This window comes from Cydia splendana, chromosome 23 (genome assembly GCF_910591565.1).
Source record: "Cydia splendana chromosome 23, ilCydSple1.2, whole genome shotgun sequence".
NCBI classification, from domain to species: domain Eukaryota; kingdom Metazoa; phylum Arthropoda; class Insecta; order Lepidoptera; family Tortricidae; genus Cydia; species Cydia splendana.
This window is the reverse complement of record NC_085982.1, coordinates 6,271,577-6,292,222: the sequence shown is the minus strand read 5'-3', so window position 1 is coordinate 6,292,222 and position 20,646 is coordinate 6,271,577.

Below are 20,646 nucleotides of genomic sequence, written 5' to 3'. Positions count from 1 at the left end.
ACTCACATATGGCAGGGACAAATAGGAATACACCTATAATGAGTGTATAGAAACATATAGTGTAGACTAGTGTAGAGTCTCATGTTAAAATATGTATCACGATCTGATAATTCACTGAAGCTTGTATTGATGGTTATTTTTATTTATAATTTTCATAGTTCCAAGCAAAAGTAACATTAATTATTAGTTTATGAAAAAAATTATTTAATTCCATTAAACGTTAATGCAGATTGACAATCAATGTAATTAAACGTCTCAAAATTCAATTCTAACTAATTTTAATTATATTGATGCGTAATGCAATTGATTAATTGCGGAATTAATGGTTAATGCAATTGATTAATTGTTAATTAGAATTAACCATTACGGCCAACACTGGTACCTACTTTGTAAATACTGTGGAACCTCGCTAACTCGTACCTCGATAAGGCGAAATCCTCGGTAACACGAAATAAAATGCTATTCCCTTCCCTTCAGAGCCCAAAACCTCCATAACTCGAAATAATCAACCTCATTAAGACGAAGTAAGCAGCGCTTCCCTTCACGACTATTCAGTAACAGCAAACTCTAATATAAAGATCGCGGAGTGTCAAATGCAAAGCGAATTTGATAAATTATGTACCTAAATGGGCACATGATGTAGGGCTATCCCTTAACTATAAAAAGACTAAAATGATGTATATCCACTCACCATATATTAAGGTTACCACAACTAATAGAATAATAGCCCACGAACATTCGTGTATGCACTCTCGGTTATCATTGTTATCAAGCTGCAATTGTGAGTCGTTGGAGATAGTTGAAAACCATACTTACCTTGGTCTAAAAATTGACAGCAAATTCAACTGGGGGCAATACTTAATAAAATAAATAATTAGTAATTTAAGTATACTCAAATACCAAATGCCATAAAACACACTCCGCTTGCTATATAGTCCTAGCAGATTCCGCAATTAACTACGAGATATCTAGCTACGGACGAACATACAATACATACCTGCAATAAATGTATAATATACAAATAAGAATACTAAAAACCATGGAACTCCATTAAAAATAAAACAAAAATATAAGCATAAGTATGATAAACTGTTTCAATATTTTAGAGTACTTAGCATATTTAACACATTCGCTGCGTTACGGGAAGTATTTGGCCGTATTTGACTTTCCGCCGGTGCGGCAGCTATCTGCGCTTGTCTTACCCCCGGTGCGGCGGTGGTTTTTCTATGTTCCCGCGTGAGTAAGAAAAAGATGACGATACTCCCTATATTCTTACTTCAAAATATTCTATTTCAAAAGAAAAAATGTACGGGAAGTATTTTTGCGCAACGCACTGAAAGGTATTTTTTTTCTTTGGCGCGGCACGGGTACTATTTGTCCGTACTCTATCACCCCGTACCGCACCGAAAGGCGGGTACGCAGCGCTCAGATTGGTCATAGTGCTGCGCATTGTTCACGTTTCCGCGTCGATACGACATTTTATTAATGCGACAATTCAAGACTATGACATCGATATTGAAAATTACCTTCTGTAAAAGTCCGTCCCCTGTTTATAATTATATGAGGATGAATAATATTTGTTTTGATTACGTACACAATGACGATAATAAATATTTTGTCGATTATAAAAGTCGTTATCGATTCTTTAGTATCCCATCACTAGTGTCATATACGGCCTGTGCGGCAAGGAAAGTTATATTCCCATAAAAATTAAGAGTTTTGATAAATGCCTATATCTTTTGGAATTTTATACAGATCCGCAGGCGACGGCAACTGTATATACACAAGGATATAGTCTAATGATCAGAATGAATTCAAATTGATTACATTTCAGGTCTGCAGGGACCTTTAAAGTCAGGACATGGTACGGGAAAATATAGGTCGTGCCGCAAATCTGGCTTTCTCAATACGGTAAGTATATGACTCGTAAAGCACTGGCAGTAAGTTTGGGTTTTGCACTGCCGCACCGAATGTGTTAATAAAGTAAAACTGGCTGTGATTCTAGAATACAAAGACTTATTAGGAAAGCTGGATAGATACCATAGACCGACCAACCTCAGGCAATTACCCAATGAACCTCAGTTTATAGTCCCTAAACAAACAATGAATATGGCAATAGAGTTTGGAATTCATACTTACCTACTATTCTAAACAACTTTCCTAATAGAGTATTACTAGAAATAAGTAATAAGCCTAATAAGATTAAGTATATAATAAAAAAAGAAATGAATACCATAGTATAAGAATAACTAATAGTTAAGTAAGCACATAAATATAATACATATACACATAAACATATATAAATACATACATAATCATAATAAATAATAGAACTTAAGACTAGGGAATAAGTGCCCCACACTACCTAGTAAATAAAATCTTAAATATTAAAGTTGTAACTAGGTTTAAGAAATTGTAATGTTATTATTTCTTTGAAATAAACAGATTTAATTTTTAAGTAAGTACATTTTTTACCTCTATAACTCGAAAAATGAAATTTGACCACTACAACTCGAAAAAATTGTCGTATTGCTTTACCACCTCCACAACTCGAAGTTATTTACTAATAAACCTCTGTAACTCGAAACAGACAATAAATACTGTACTTTCTGCTTTTCTATATAATTATAGAAAAGCAGAAAGTACAGTATTTTTTCGTGTTAGAGAGGTAATCCTCTCTAACACGAAATTTTCAAGCGTTTTACCTCTGTAACTCGAAACCTCTTTAAGACGAACAAAAACCTATAAGAACCTCCCTAAGTCGATGCCCTCGATAAGACGAAACCTCGTCAACACGAAGTTTTTGGCGTTTCCCTTGAGATTCGTGCTATCGAGGTTCCACTGTATATGAATGTTGTAGTTTTAAGAATAATTTTAAAATTTGGATGGTGTCTTGAGATAGTGGATCAAGAGATAAACCAATTAGGTATTAACCTTATTTTAAAACCTGTAACTAACCCTTTTTCATAATCCCTTTTTTATAATCTGAATCAGAATCTGAATCTGAATCAGTATCTGAATCTGAAACAAAAGAATACTTCTTAAACATACAACAGCAATATAATAGTTATTTGTTTTACAAGGGGGCAAAGTTGTTGTTTAACCGCTCGTGCTAATAATTATTGATACCCGAGCAAGCGAAAGATTCCAAAATTGATTCGAAAAATGGAACCTTGAGCGTTGCGAGGGTTTCAAAGCACGAGGGTTAAACAAAATTTGCCCTCGAGTGAAACACAAACTTTTCATCACACCAACCCGAAGCAAATATAAAATGTAAAATATCAAACAAAATCATATCAAATCAAATTCAAATGAATGTTATTAAATATTTATCATCCAAAATCATCATTTAAAAGTCAATTTTACCAGCAAACATAAGAAAACAACTCAAAATTTGCATTTGTTTACTTTGCCTCACATGTAAATTTGGTACTGATAGCAAAGTGCAACTTTGCTTTTCGTTTTTGAAGTGCAAAGTAAGCTTTCCGAGCTGGTGTGGTGAAAAATATTATCAAAACACCTAACCTAGGTTGCAGCCAGCAGCAGGCCAAAAAGAAAAAAACGGTCACCCATCTAAGTACTGACCCCGCCCGACGTTGCTTAACTTCGGTCAAAAATCACGTTTGTTGTATGGGAGCACCACTTAAATCTTTATTCTATTCTGTTTTTAGTATTTGTTGTTATAGCGGCAACAGAAATACATCATCTGTGAAAATTTCAACTGTCTAGCTATCACGGTTCGTGAGATACATCCTGGTGACAGACGTACAGCCTGGTGACAGACGGACGGACGGACGGACCGACGGACGGACAGCGGAGTCTTAGTAATAGGGTCCCGTTTTACCCTTTGGGTACGGAACCCTAAAAAAGGGCAGGGCCCAAGCCAAAAGATGAACCGACGGTATTTTGGTCAGTGGTATGGTGCAAAAATGTGCCAAATATACAGTATGACATATGAGCATGACGTCGTTGAATTAGTGGCCGATATGAATCTAGTATTTAACTAGATCAGTCATGTCATGGTGGGGGGAAATAACCGAACGGGATAGTCTTATGTATCTTTCAGTAGGAGTAGCAGAGAAAGCGTTACTGTTGTTTGTCCTTTATGGCTACCCTACCATCAGTTTAGCACTGACATAAACGCTATCGAGAACGCAATTTACTTTGTATGAATCTCGCTCGTACTCGCATATTAGTGCGAGCGAGATGTATACAAAGTAAATAACGTAGACGTCAGCGTATATGTCAATTTTGACACTGTGACTGCTGCATCGTACGGGTACCTACTTGTCACAGTCTCACTATTCTGTGGGTTCCGTACCCAAAGGGTAAAACGGGACCCTATTACTAAGACTCCGCTGTCCGTCCGTCCGTCTGTCATCAGGCTGTATCTCACGAACCGTGATAGCTAGACAGTTGAAATTTTCACAGATGATTTATTTTTGTTGCCGCTATAACAACAAATACTAAAACAGAATATAATAAAGATTTAAGTGGGGCTCCCATACAACAAACGTGATTTTTGACCGAAGTTAAGCAACGTCGGGCGGGGTCAGTACTTGGATGGGTGACCGTTTTTATAGATAATGGCACCCTTCTTGTGCCAGTCCGACTCGCACTTGACCAATTTTTTATTCTCCACCATGAATTTAGAATAGTTTATGGTGGGTCACAAATAACCCGAGAACCCGTCCAAATTACGTAGGTTATATTTGGTATGCTGTTTTGTCCCTCAGGGGCGCACGCGACTGACCAGGACTGACCCGTCTATATAAAATACTACATCTTAGGTGGCCAAGAAGGGACTAGGGGCAACGGTTGAAATGTTCTGCTGACAGAATATCTTAACGTACCTAGTATACCTAGTGCATATTATTCTAGAAACTGGAGTTCAAGACCAAAAAACCTACGACAGATACGTCACTGTCAAAAGTGTCAAAGTCACATATGTCACTGTCAAGGTAACATTTCAGGTTTCGCCAATCTTTTTGCAATATGCTTATTTATATTGACTTCATCACTATTGATAAATGAGGTTTTTTTTGTCATAAAAGATGGTACAAACTTTTGTCGCAGACTCTTTTTTATTTTTAACAGACAACTAACATCAAGATATTTCTCACGAACCTAAACTCACTGTTTCATTTCGTGTTTTTTTCAACAAAGATATAAAAAATTGGTGCTAAAACATCTAGGGATAAAATGGAACGGTTATTTAGTTAAATAATAAATAAAATTTATCAAATACATTTGTGTTTGTTCTTAACTCCAGCTTGTAAATTATTGTACCAAATGAAATGAAAATGAAATACCCGAAGTGTTGCAAGTGCATATCAGTTTTGCGACTAAAAATCACGGACGTTTATATTTTTATGAGGATGGTTTGTATTTATGTAATAATAAATAAATACAATTACTTATTTAAATTACAGTATTAAAAGTACCAATAAATAAATTATCGTAGCGTGTTTTTTGTAAAAGTGAAAAATACTACTGTACTAACATTTTATTGCAGTGGCAACCTTGTGGTAGATTTTTTGGTCTTGAATGCGAGTTTTCAGTATAGGTACCTGTAGCGCCGCCGTCCCTGGCCCTTGCCATGGTGGTGCCGGATTCAACGGCCATCTTCCTCTCCTTTTTCCGTTTACGCGTTTCTGAAAAAAACATAGGTACGTTTTAAGACTTTTAAGCGTTGCTTCATATGGCCGCGAGTATTCTACATCAACATCAGAGAAACAACTGAGCTATAATGACATTTTGGTATCGTCTTGGGTCGTCCCATTCGTTTTTCGTCAAGTTCTTAAATTAGTCCTATTCTGCTTTCGTCACTCATTCTACATTCGTCACAATCGTCGGTAGCTTTCAATGTAGAATGAGTGACGAAAGCAGAATAGGACTAATTTAGGAACTTGACGAAAAACGAATGGGACGACCCAAGACGATACCGACATTTTGATATTTAATTTTTATACAGAGTAACTGTCACGTAAAAAATGTTTGAAGCCTTTTTTGGCCAAAAACATTTTTGACTCAAGCTTTTCCGGCTGAGTTTACATTTAGGCCCAAAGCAGGGAAAGGCTTGGACACAATTTTTCACTCCATTACTTTGTTTGGACTAGTTAGGAGGTGAATATATCAATAGTCCCCGGCCGTACCCTAGAACCGGGAAGGAGGGGGGGGGGGGGGGAGTTAAGTTTCCATTTTTCGGGTTTTCACTACGTCTATTGTGGCTGAGAAGGGACTAGGGGTAACTGTTAGAATATCTTAACGTAGTTAACGTTATAGTTACACATCGGTAACTCGTGGCATTTAGGTAGCACTTAAAAGATTAGTGATGAGCACACATCGGTAACTCGTGGCACTTTCTTTCAGTTTCTAACAGACTAGTGATGTGACAATGTTCTTCCTATACGAGTCGAGAAAAAGAAACCACTAAAAAAAGGAATTAATTAAACTAATATTTTAAGTGCTACCTAAATGCCACGAGTTACCGATGTGTAGTTATAGTGCATTGCATACCTTTAGCGCCGCCGTGACTGGCCCCTGCGACGGTGGTGCCGGCTTCAACTGTCGTCTTCTTCTCCTTGTTCCCTTTACCTATTTCTGAAAAAATATACGTACTCGCATATTAGTGCGAGCGAGATGTATAGAAAGAAAATTACGTAGACGTCAGCGTATATTATGTCAGTTTTGACACTGTCAATGACTCATCGTACGGGTACTTACTACTTATCACTAAAGGGCGGACAGCGGATGCAATACGGTGACGAAAGCATAAGCATAGGACTTTTGTTAAATTTCGTGTAATAATTTATGTATGCATTTTTTGTTATAGGTAAATATATCAGTAAGTACAAAATACCTCTATCCTCCATAGAACATAAATAGGAAGTTAAGAAATTACTGGCCACTTGTAAATTATCACCCAGTCTTACGACTATTAAGTATTTATATATATTACGTGTTAGACTTGTCAATTATATTGACGTTTTCACTTTCACTATATGCGTTTCCTTCAATATTTATCAGTGGCGGCGCGTCCATAAAAGCCGATTCCCACCTGCTTGCCTGTTTTTGGACGTTTGAGCAGAGTTGTAAAGGAAATATGTAAGCCAAATTAACCCCGGCTTGCCTATGGATATGTTTGACGCGCCGCCACTGATATTTATATTTAAAATAATTATGGCGAAAGAAATTACAATTCGTAAATGGATTCTTGATAAACCGGATTTTATTTACGATACTTCTAAAGGCTCAATTTTTTGTACAAAGTATCAAGTAAATTTATTTGCAAAACGGAAAAGCGTGGTTGACAGACATGTAAAATCTGGTGCCCATCGCCGCGGTATTGTCTCGGGTCGTCCCATTCGTTTTTCGTCAAGTTCTTAAATTAGGTCTATTCTGCTTTCGTAACTCATTCTACATTCGTCACAATCATCGGTGGCTTTCAATATAGAATGAGTGACGAAAACAGAATAGGACTAATTTAAGAACTTGATGAAAAACGAATGGGACGACCCAAGACGATACCTGCACGAAAACTACGAAAAGGAATCAAGAAGATTTTAATATTGATTTGATAAACTTTTTGGTTTTGTGTAATATTCCGTGGAAATGTGTTAACAGTACCGCTTTTCAGCAGTTTTTTGCTAAATATATATGTTGCCAGTGTACATCATACATTTTGGCAAAAGAGTCTATTTTGCATAAGAAATATTTAAATAAAGTTTTCAACCGTAAAATAAATGAAATCCATGAAAAGATTAGAGAAAACAAATTATGGGTGTCGTTAGACGAAAGCACAGATTTTTTAGGAAGTTTGCAATAAATTTACTTGTGAAACCACTCATTTCAAATATCGACACTCCCATTTACCTGTTACGGTGTAAGGTAATTGAAGTTACAAACGCTAATACGGTCTCGAAATTTGTAATTAAAATATTCAAAGAAATATGGGGTGATTCTTTTGAGACGAAAGTTGGTAACATATTAATGTTATGCAGTGATAGTGCATCTTATATGTTAAAAGCCGGAAGATCACTAAAAAAGGTTTTCCCTAATATGAAACATTTTACATGTCTCGCTCATGCATTAAGTAGAGTTGCTGAGCACATCCGATCAGAATACTCCGATGTTGATTATGCTTATTTCAAACGTCAAGGAAATACCTATTTTTGAAATGCCCTTGGAGAGTAAAAATTCTTAAAGAAAAATATCCAAATTTGCCATTACCACCTAAGTCAGTGGTAATAAGAGGGGGCACGTGGTTAGAAGCGTCTTTTTACTTTGCGACTTTTTATGACGAATTAAAATCTGTGATAAGTAGTTTCAACAGCAATGAGGCACTATCGATACGTAAAGTAAAGCAACTTATGCAAGACGAAAACTTAACCTTTTGAACGCCAAACAGCGCATCCATTTACCGTGCCACTGACGCCACGGGGGTAAAATTTAGTTTTGTAAATAAATAATGCCAACCTAAAAGTGGGGTGTTTTTCAGTAGATTTTCATCAAAAAACGATCGATGTCAAATGCCGTCTTTGGCATCGTTGTCACGATTTTGCGTTGACGTCAATTGCCGTCTGTGGCGTTCAAAAGGTTAAAAACCAATTTATTACTTATCAAACAAAATTTTGAAATACATTATAGGTAACGAGAAACATAACGTTATTAGAAACACGCGGCTTAAAAATATGTGAAGCATTCCAGTTACTAGACGATGTAAGACTTTGTATGATGATGACATCTTCTGAATCTTTTTATAATAAAATAGAGTCAGTTATAGACAGAATTCCAGGCCCCAATTTCACATCGGTGACAGGTGCGACGAATTGTAAAATCACTGTTGCTGACGTCACAGGCATCCATGGACTACGATTACCACTTACCATCGGGCGGGCCGTACTCCTGTTTGCCACCATCATTGTATTATTTAAAAAAACTTTATTATATCGGATAAAAACAGATATTTCTCCTGCGAAGTTTCTGACAATTGTCAAAGATTTAGAAGAATTGTAGTTAATTCTTGACAGGTAATGAGTTATATGTCGGAATTTCGTGACAATTGTAGTGTTTCTTGTGACAATTGTCATAAACTTAGCAAGAGAAATATCTGTTTCTTTCCGATATCATAAAGTTTTTTTTAATAATACAATGATGGTGGCAAACAGGAATACGGCCCGCCCGATGGTAAGCGGTAACCGTAGCCCATGGATGCCTGTGACGTCAGCAACAGTGATTTTACAATTCGTCGCACCTGTCACGTTGGTGAAACAGGGGCCAGATTACGATTTTATAAGAAATTTGAGTGATGGTCATAATGGTGAAGTATCACTTTACGAATACGCACCTCTTACAGCTGTAGATGTAGAGAGGTCATTTTCACTATATAAGTGGATAGTGAACCATAAAAGGAACGGACTGAAAATATGTAATATAGAGAAGATTATGATTATTTACTACAACAATAAAATTAGGCACGTATTTAACCGGTTAACTAATTAATCGAATTAGGGTAGTTTAAAAAAATAGAAATGGGTACTAAAACTAGTGGCTCTGTGAGCTGTAGACCTCGCGAGCAGAGCTTTAAATAACATGGTGCTAAGAGCTTTAAATATAGTAAATTAAAAAAAAAACAATACGAAATTTATGTGTAAAAAATACAAAAAGTTATAATATCCCAGCATACAATTACTGGGGATCGAACCCAGACCCTCTGTGCAAACAGAAAAAGCGAACGTTTACAAACTGAGCCAAATAGTTCTTAGATGGGTTGACGAAATTTAGCTACTCCTTCTCAAATTAAAATTAGTTAAAATTAAATATCTCAATACCTCCGAAACCAGCGAAATAAATTTTCTGAATTTTTGGCCATTTAATCTATAAACATATCTCAAAAAGAAAACACTCGTATGGTATCGATACCACTATTTGTTTAGGCGCGAGCTATCACGACTCCGCCATTTAAAAAAAAATCAAAAAACCGGACGGACAAAAAAATTTTATTTAGACATAGAATCCAGTCACAAAATTTCACGAGATTCGGTTAAGAATTGCGACCTGTAGAGGAGAACATCCGGACATACAAAAGCAAAATGCTCCAGTCGAAACGTAGACCTTCGCTACGCTCCGGTCAATTAATAGTTTGGCAACAAAAACGGAGCTTTAAAATATATCAATATGAGTTGTATTTTAATGCCGTTACAGCTTTTGATTATTTTTAGGCAGGTACCAAGTATTTATTTGGCAACTGAATCATTATATTGGAGACCATTTATGAAGCATATTTAAAAAAGAAAACGGCTATCTATTAATTCAAAAATGAAGTTCTTTTAAAATATTTTGTTTGGTCATTACACGGTCAACCTAACACGCTCCTCCTCGCTTTGCTCGTCGTCGCACCTATCTGTTGACTCTAGCAGAACACAGTGGTAACTATTGAAATTAGTAATTAAAAATTTAAAGATCTAATGGTATAAACGCCATTAGGCGTTTCATGATTAGAAATTTCGACTATAAGTGTACTGACCATTACGTATTGGTAAATTAATTTGAGGTGTTTTGTGTAAACAGTGACCAATATTCATTCAATTTAACTGCTTTCATGTTAAAATACTACCTAGCTGAAACGACATGCTCAGTTATGACTATAGTTGATTACTTAGGCCTGTGTGAACAACTAGATGACAACTAAATTTTATGATCGCTTTACAATATTAGTTGCCAATTTATTATTTTAGTCGCCAACCTGTCACTTTAAGTTCCCTATATTTTTTTGGGTGGCTTGATTTTGCTTCCAGTTTTTTTAATAATATGATGCTTATATTTGAGGCTAATATATATTTTTTGGGGCTAAAATATTAATGCACAGCCAAATTATATTATTATATGCCCAATGAAAGTTCCTGTTTAATATTTTAGTTGCCCTGAATGAATAGCCCCTTGGTGGCTGTCCATAAATTACGTCATCGATTTTTGACGATTTTTGACCCCCCCTCCCCTAAAATCATCCAAAAATCATGCTTCGAATTACCCCGTTTCCTCCTACGTCATGCTACCATCATCCGATGTCCAGACCCCCCCCCCCCCTAATTTGAAATGACGTAATTTATGAATAGCCCCTTGTCACTGTGAATAATTAATTAATATATATATATAATTTATATAAATTTATACTTTCGACCGTATGTTTTAAGCGTTGCTTCATATAGCCGCGAATATTCTATCAACATCATAGATACAACTAAGATATAAAGACATTTTGATATTTAATTTTTATACAGAGTAGCTGTCACTTAAAATGCATAAATACATTTTTTGTAAAAAATCATTTTTGATACAACCATTTCCGGATGAGTTTACATTTAGGTCAAGCAACAAGAGGTACCTATAGAGGGAAATGCTTGGAACACAATTTTTCACTCCATAATTTTTTTTAGGACTAGTTACGAGGTATCAAAAGTCCCCGGGCGTAGCCCTTGAGCTGGGGGGGTAGAGGGGGTTATTAGAAGGTCCCATTTTTCGGTTTTCCACTTATTGGAAACAGCGTCTTAGCTACCTACATGACTAGGTACTTAGGTACACGAAACGAAAGCTGATTATTTGGCAACAAGTTTTATTCAGTCAAGTTTTTCGATATCTTGAATAGTTTTCAAGATATCCTCTCTTGAAAGTATATTCGGGGCTCTTCATTTTATCTTGGTATCTACATCAGTGAAGCTACTAGGCCATGTTTGGTATCGTTTTCGTATAAATCGGGAGTGCCAAACTCATTTATGGTAACATATTGACACCATTCATTGCCTGACCTATCTACTTTTCATTTGGAATACTTGGAAAGTAAAATGCATGTCTAGTTTATAAAACGGGACTTAACCATTATAAACCCATTCATTATAAGTGGCGAATAGTGGTGGTTATAGTGGTGGAGTGGTGGTAGACTTGGCCGCCCTAGGCCCTGGGCTCTGCAGTAACTACTAGCCGCCCGTTTCTCAGCACCCATCATAAAGACTGCCGCCTTGCTGCCGCCCCCCGGGCCTACTGGGCCTTAAGGCAAATCCGACACTGAAACCTGTAGTATTTCTGTCGTAGTGAAGATTATGATTATACTCACGTTTTCAGAATCTTGTCCTCTCGTTTAAAATACCAATAATAAATAAATTCGTCTGTAGAAATGTAAGACGATTTCTAGATACAGCGATGCTTTATGAAGATACACGTCAAAATGGTTTTCTGTCACATAATAGTTTTTCGTGGAGGTCGAAATATTTAAGGAATATAATAGAGGTTTAGTTCCATGCATTGAGTTCGTACATTTATACATAGATGAATAATAAGGTAGGTATACTTACACCAGGACTTGAAGTGGCATCGGGCGTACGAAACATATCTGTTGGGGGGGATGAAAGAGATTTGTATGACGAGGAGGTTTGAGGTGGTTCATGGTGACTTGGAGGGTTATTAGGCGATGGTAGTCGAGGTCGAATATGATCAGCGTGTCGCCTGATGACGTTTCCAGTAGGTGTTGAAATCGTATAAGAGTAGCGATGTCTCCGCTCTGCTATAATTCCTGGTTGCCAGGACTTTTCAAGCCGGGTTCTATGGTATACTGGATTGCCGGGTGTATAATTTGGCTTATCCATTGAGGCCTCTATATTGGCCTTCACTTGCTTGTACTGTAATTCTCTCCTTTTGCTAGGTCGAATATTTGACAATAAAGTATTTATTTGACGTCCAAACATCACTTCTGCTGGTGATTTGCCCGTAGTATTGTGGGGTGTAATTCTGTACGTGAAAAGAAACTCTCGTAAACGCTGGTGTTGGGGTTCTGTGCCAGACGCAAATCTTGACTTAAAGGTCCTCACGAGGCGTTCCGCGAGGCCATTGGTTCTTGGATGGTAAGGTGATGATCTAATATGCAAAATGCCTTGATTTTTACAGTATTGTTTGAATTCGGATGACGTGAACTGTGGGCCGTTATCAGATACAATTATTTCTGGGAGACCAAACATGCAGAATATGTCGTCTAACTCAGCACACAATTTCGACGTGGTAATATTCTTCATAGGTTTGATTTCTATCCATTTCGACAAGGCATCGCTCAAGACTAACCAGTAAGTACCTTCAAAAGGGCCTGCAAAGTCGATATGGATCCTTTCCCATACTTTTTCTGGGATAGACCACGAGTAGACTGGAAGTTCAGGGCAATGAGGTCTATTTTGTTGGCACCGACAGCATCTCTTGACATATTGGTCTACGTCTTCATCAATGGATGGCCACCAAACATAGAACCGTGCCAGTGCCTTCATTGCTGATATTCCAGGATGCCCCCTATGGAGATATGCGAGGACTTTAGGTTGTAGTTTTTCTGGAATTACCACTCTGCCTTGCCACAATATTATTTTATTTTCTATTGAAAGTTCGTTACGATTTTTGAAGTAATGCTTAACGTCATTGGTAAAGTGCATCTCTCTCCAACCGGTTTTTATACATTTTAAAACCTCTGATAGTATGACGTCTTGCTTGGTTGTCTCTTTCAAAAATTCCTCAGAGAGATGTAAATCTGCCATTCTGGTTCCTAGAAGACGTGACTCGATTCGATGTACTGCACACTCTATTTCTGATGGCTGTGTTTCAGCGTTTGGTAATCTGGAAAGGCAGTCGGCTAATATGTTGTTTTCGCCTTTCTGGTAACATATGTCGTAGTTATAGCAGCCGATTATTAGTGCCCATCTAACGAGTCTGTTGTTTGCTACTTTAGGAAGATTACGCTGAGATCCCAATATATGAATTAATGGCTTGTGATCAGTAAGTAAAGTAAATTTGGTTCCTCGTAAATATTGGTCGAATTTTTTAATTCCAAACAGAATTGCAAGTGCTTCGCGGTCAATGACTGAATACTTAGTTTCCGCTGTTCGAAGTTTCCTTGAGGCAAAAGCTATGGGTTGTTCTGTGTTTCCATTTTTGTGATATAATACCGCTCCGACGCCTTTCTCTGACGCGTCACATGCAAGAAAGATTGATCTGTCTTCGTCAAACGCGGTAAGTGGTTTTGATAAAGCAATACATTGCTTAGTAGTTTCGAATGTTTGATTTTCGTGTTCTGTCCAACGCCACGGTTGTCTATTCCCAGTAAGTTCATGGAGATCGGCGCATAGTCCATGTAAATGTGATATAAAACGTTCATAGAAATTTACAGGGCCCAGAAATGATCTTAATTCTTTAGAGTTAGTAGGTGCCGCAGCTTTCGAAATTGCTTCAAGTTTTTCTTTTGTAGGGCGTATGCCGTTTTTGTCTATCGAGTGGCCAAGATATTCTATTTGATTTTGTAGAAATGAGCATTTTTTTAGATTTACTTTTAGGCCTGCTTTCTGTAGTCGCTCGAAGATGACACTAAGGGTGCGTAGGTGTTCCTTCACGTCTTCTCCGGCTATTGCAACGTCGTCAAAATACACTGCTGTGTTAGGAATGTCCCTAAGTAGTTCGTCTAAGTAATGTTGAAATATAGAGGGCGCTGTCGATATTCCAAAAGGCATTCTGTTATACCTAAAATATCCTAGATGTGTCGAGAGTGTTAGGTATTTCTTGGATTCCGGTGCTATTTCAAATTGTAGGTAGGCGTCCTTGAGGTCTATTTTTGAAAAAATTTTGCCTTGTGCTAATTTCTGTCGTAGTTGATCGAAAAGTGGAACGGGGTGCAAGTGCTTAATTAAGACAGGATTTAACGTACTTCTGAAATCTCCGCATATTCTGATGTCGCCGTTCGGTTTCACCACGTTAACGGTGGGTGTCGCCCACTCTACTGGTGTTACATTTGGGTCCACGGGGTATATAATATTGTCAGCCACAAGGCGCGCAATTTCTTTTTCTATGTTCTTCTTCATTCCAAACTTGATAGGTCGTGCTGGTAAATGTACAGGTACTGCTCCTTGTTTTACGTGAATATTTACAAAGTAGTTGTCCACTTTTCCAAGCTTTCCGTCAAAAAGTTGCTTGTACTGGTCAATGACTCGTTCTAGTGTCGTCGGAGTTACTTCCTTAATGGAGTACACAGGTTTGGGGAACTCCATTCCAAAGGTTTCACTCCAGTGTAACCCAAAAAGCATCGGATCTGCGTGTTTCATGACAACCACGGGGGCGATTTTCTGTTTCCCTTCGACTTCTACCGTGACGTAGGCGAGCCCCTCTGATTTGAGCTTGTGATTATAGTACGCTTTTAACTTAGGGGGTTTCGTTAATTTTGGTGCACCTATTTGCCGCCAAAGAGATGTGCTTATGATCGAGTAAGCTGATCCTGGGTCCCAGTCCATAGTACAGCGTCTTCCGTTAATAATAACATCTATTCTCTTACAGTCTCTGTTTCGCGTTGGAGTGACGTTACATACTAGATCGTCTTCAGTGTCACTATCTTCCGAAGAATCATCATTCGTATTAAAGGATGATCGGGACGATCCTGTGGTGTTTGTTACACGTTGTGTTTTGTACCTGAGTGTTCTAGGTTTGTGTTTAACTAGATAAGCTCGGCCAGTTTTTTAGGGTTCCGTACCCAAAGGGTAAAACGGGACCCTATTACTAAGACTTCGCTGTCCGTCCGTCCGTCCGTCCGTCCGTCCGTCCGTCCGTCCGTCCGTCCGTCCGTCTGTCACCAGGCTGTATCTCACGAACCGTGATAGCTAGACAGTTGAAATTTTCACAGATGATGTATTTCTGTTGCCGCTATAACAACAAATACTAAAAACAGAATAAAATAAAGATTTAAATGGGGCTCCCATACAACAAACGTGATTTTTGACCAAAGTTAAGCAACGTCGGGAGTGGTCAGTATTTGGATGGGTGACCGTTTTTTTTTCCTTTTTTTTTTGTTTTTTTTTTTTTTGCATTATGGTACGGAACCCTTCGTGCGCGAGTCCGACTCGCACTTGCCCGGTTTTTATACAGCAGCTTTCATAGTGTCCTTCTGTGCTGCATTCTTCGCATATGTGTTTCTTTGCTGGACAATCTGTTAGGTTATGTTTGTCGTGCTTGCCGCAACGTAGGCATTGGCTAGAACGTATTTTTCGGGGGCTTCTGTAGTTCGTTGATTCTTGTTTGTCAGATCTAGGATTAGCTTTCTTCTTGATTCTTTTAACGTTTGTCGATGGTGTGTCGTTTTTATTAAAGTATAACAAGAATAGAGTTTGCGTTTATAATTGTATTCAGATAAGTCAAAAGTAACAGTCAAATCAACAATGTTTCATAGCAACAGAATATATTAAAAAGACAACACTTCAAGTGTAAAGAGGATGTTCATCCTTAATATTCCCTCTCTTTTCAAGCCAAAGGCAAGCCTAAGGCTTCGCACAGTTTAATCAATCTTGGTTTGTAAAGAGGTTTCGTAAACATATCGGCAAGTTGATCTGCTGTCGGTACTTGCTCAATTGTTATATCTTTTTCAGATACACACTGTCTCACATAGAAGTGTTTCAGTTTTATGTGTTTCGTCTTCCGGTGTTGCTCATATGGAGGATTGTACGCAAGCTTGATTGCAGACTCATTGTCAATGCGCAAAATTGGCGTATCAAGTTTTATTTTCAGGTCTTGGAACAATCTCCTTAGCCAAACAATCTCACGGCTGGCGTCACTGGCCGCTACTATCTCCGCCTCTGTAGATGATAGTGCGATGACAGTTTGCTTCGAACTGCGCCATGATATTGCTGAACCAGCATATAGGCATAATATTCCACTAGTGGAGCACCCCGTCGCATCGTCTCCACCGTGATCGGCATCGCTGTAGCACACCAGACGCTTTTCACCTTTCTTATACTCAAGCCCTGTATCGACAGTTCCCTTCAAATATCTAAGTATTCTTTTTACTTGTTGTACATTGCTTGAGGTAGGTTTATCTAGGTTCCGTGATACAACTCCAACTGCATATGCAATATCTGGTCTCGTCCCAACCATTAAGTACGATAAGGACCCAACGGCTTGCCGGTAAGGGAAGTCTAACTGGTCAGGACTTTTACGATCCTCCATTTCTCTTTCAGGCTTTAGAATGGGTGTTCCAACCTCCTTACAGTTACTCATTCCATACTTTTCAAGCAATTTTCTTGTGTAAGCCGTTTGGTGGACTTTAATAGTACCATCTTTGTGTTGATCTATTTCAAGCCCCAGAAAATAGGACGGTACCTTCGTGGTGATTTTAAAACGTCCTTTTAATTCAATGTTAATGAAGTCATTAGCCTCTTTTGCGTCTGACGCGGCCAATAATCCGTCATCTACATATAGTGCGAGCAGTATTTTCTTCTGTCCTCGTTCTCTGACATAGACACAAGGGTCTGCTTCGCTCTGAATGAAACCTGACCCTATAAGAAAGTCATGGATGCACTCGTTCCAACACTTAGGCGCCTGCTTCAACCCGTATAGGCTTCTTTTCAGTTTGCATACTCGATTCGTTCCATCGTCGTATCCCTCTGGCTGTCGCATAAAGATTTCTTCCTTGACAGTTCCGTAAAGGAAAGCAGTAGCCACGTCAAACTGTCTGAGTATTAAACCCTCATTAGCAGCAATACTAAGTAACATCCGGATTGTGCTCATTTTCGCTACAGGGCTAAACGTTTGGTCATAATCGATACCCTTCTTTTGTGTATATCCAACAGCGACTAATCGTGCTTTATACTTGTCGACTGTACCGTCAGGGTTTCTTTTGATTTTAAAGACCCATTTGCATCTTAGTGCTTTTCTATTTTTAGGTAGAGTCGTCAATTCCCAGGTTTGGTTTCCTTGTAGGGATTGAACTTCATTGTTCGTAGCTTCTATCCACTTCTCTTTTTCAGGGCTTCTTAGGACGTCTTGGTACGAGGTGGGTTCAGAGACAGATATAGCCTCATTGAGAAATTGATAAAAACTAAACCACTTCGGAGGTTTTATCTGGTTCCGATCGCGTAGCTGTCGTGTCGGAGGTTCAATATCTGTTGTCTCTTCTTCTTCCATTGACTCATAATCCTCTATGACGCTTGCCTCTGAAGGTGGATGAGCATGGCATTGTTCGCTGTAGTCATCTTCGACGCTTGCTTCTAAAGGTGCACCAGTGTGACTCACCTCGCGGAAGTCCTCTCCCACGCTTGCTTCTATAGGTGTAGTAGTGTCACAACTCACCTCACGGCAACCCTCTTCGATGGGACCCTCTCCAAGTCGACGAGAGTGACTCGTCTTGCTAGCAGTTTCAGAATCTGTAAGAGACAAAGGAAAGTCATAGGTGTTTGTTTCAGGCTGAGGTGTTTTCAAGTTTCTACCAATCTTGGTTTTCTCAGGTAGAGGTGCTTCATCGAAGACAACATCTCGGGATCTGACAAGTTTTAGCTCCTCTATATTAAAAACTCTGTAACCTTCATCGCCGTCATACCCAATGAGTATTCCTGCTTTTGCTTTTTTGTCCAACTTACTAGTCCTTTTTTGCTTTGGGATATGGACGTAGCAGTCGCATCCTATTACCTTTAGGTGATCAATTCTAGGCTTCTTGCCATACCAAAGCTCGTGCGGAGACTTTCCTTCTACAGGAGTAGGCCCTGTCCTGTTTAGGATGTACACAGATGCGTTTGTTACTTCAGCCCATAGACCTTCTGGGATCTTATTGCCGGCGTGCATCAGTGTCCTTGTCATCTCTACGACCGTGCGATTTTCTCTTTCTGTGGGCATATTCTGCTCAGGAGTGTATGGCATGGTGAATCTTTGTTTGATTCCGTATTTTCTCAAAGTATTCCGCACCAGTTCGTTGTCAAATTCTCCTCCATTATCGCTTAATAGTTCTTGAATTACGTGTCCAGAAGTTTTCGCTTCAGCAAGAAAATCCTTCATCCGAGCGTGCACTTCAGACTTCTGTTTTAGAAAGTATATCCAACGATACTTGGAGTAAGCGTCTTTGAACAGGACATAGTATCTGCACTTCGAGATCGAGTAGGGGAAAGGACCGCATACGTCGGTGCTTATTATTTCTCCAGCTTTTGTGGTTTTTGGTCTCATACCAAATTTTTGCCTATGGCTCTTTCCAAAAACACAGCCTTCACAAATATCTGATGAACTTGAGTTTAACTTTACTCCAAGCTCTTGGTGTATCAGTTTTGCCACATGTCTCTTGTTCTGATGTCCCAGGCGTTCATGGTAGAGTTGAAGATTCTGAGGTGCCGATAATTGGTTCACTTCAAGCTTCGGCATCAATACCTTGACGTTAAGTTTGTATAAATCGCCATATTTGACTCGGTTTCCAAGTAATAGCACTCTTTCATCATTCTTCAAACTACAAGACAGGCCATTTGACTTAAAACAGCTATTTTTCAGCGTATCTTGCGCGTACAGCACGGAAAATAAGTTTCGTTTGATGCTTGGTATGTACCATACGTTTGAAAGGATTACTATCTCTTTGTGGCCGTTAATGTCAGCTTCAAGATGGATTGAGCCTTTTCCTAGGGCTTGTATCTCCTGTCCGCTGGCTGTCATTACTCTAGTAGAAGACTCGTCAAACTTTTCGAAATTTTGATATATATCTCTTCTGTTAGAGACGTGGCTTGTCGAGCCATTATCTACATACCACGAGTATGGATCCGTATTCTTTATTTCGCAGGTAAGAGCGAGGTCAGTCAGTGTCAATGTCGCAATATTAGAGGTTTGCTTCGGAGGTTTAGGAGGTCTACCATCCGCAATCCACTTCTTGCAGGCTGTGACTTTGTGAAAGCCTTCTCCACAGTAATTGCATTTCTTGAACTTCTTATTTCTTTTCTTTTCGTACTGTTTATTCCCTCGTAACATAAGTAGTTCGTTGCTTCCTCCGGCTTCTTCACTACTTTTCTGATTTAGAGACCTCTCGTGTGCGCATACTTGTGTAGTCAAGTTCTCTATGTTCCTGTCACTTTTATTCATTAAAAGCCAACTTGATTTGAAGCTAAAGTATTGTTCAGGAAGTGTGTCCAAAATTTTGCATATTAATAGCATTTCTGGCAGGTTATCTCCCTCAATTTCTTTGTTCAGATCATACCATAGAGTTTTAAGATTTGAAATATGCGTAGCCATGTCGTGCTCTTCACTCTTCTGGTAGCGGAAGAACCTCATGCACAGGTCGTAGCTTCGGTCTTCTTTTGCCCCGTCATAGAGTCTATCGAGCTCTTTCCACATCTCGCTCGCTGTTTCACAACGCATCACCTTTTGTAGTGTCTCCTCTGTCATGTTAGTCGTGAGGATTAGCAGCGCCTGACTATCTGATTTTTGAAACCCTTCCATTTCCGTTTTATACTTTGTTTTCTCCTCAGATGTTGCTTTTTCATCTGGGGTTTTAGGTTTTATTAACGTACCTTGTATTGCTTCCAACGTACCTGGGGTACTTTTTAGCAGTAGTTGTATCTTATACCGCCAGGTTTGCCAGTTTGTGGCTCCGTCAAGACGACCAATCTCAATTTTTATACCCGACGAAATAGTCGAATGCATTTTTGGGAATTTCGCTTTCTTCACCACAATTGCAAATAATGTCACATTAATTCGAACCACGATCCGCTACCATATTAAAGTATAACAAGAATAGAGTTTGCGTTTATAATTGTATTCAGATAAGTCAAAAGTAACAGTCAAATCAACAATGTTTCATAGCAACAGAATATATTAAAAAGACAACACTTCAAGTGT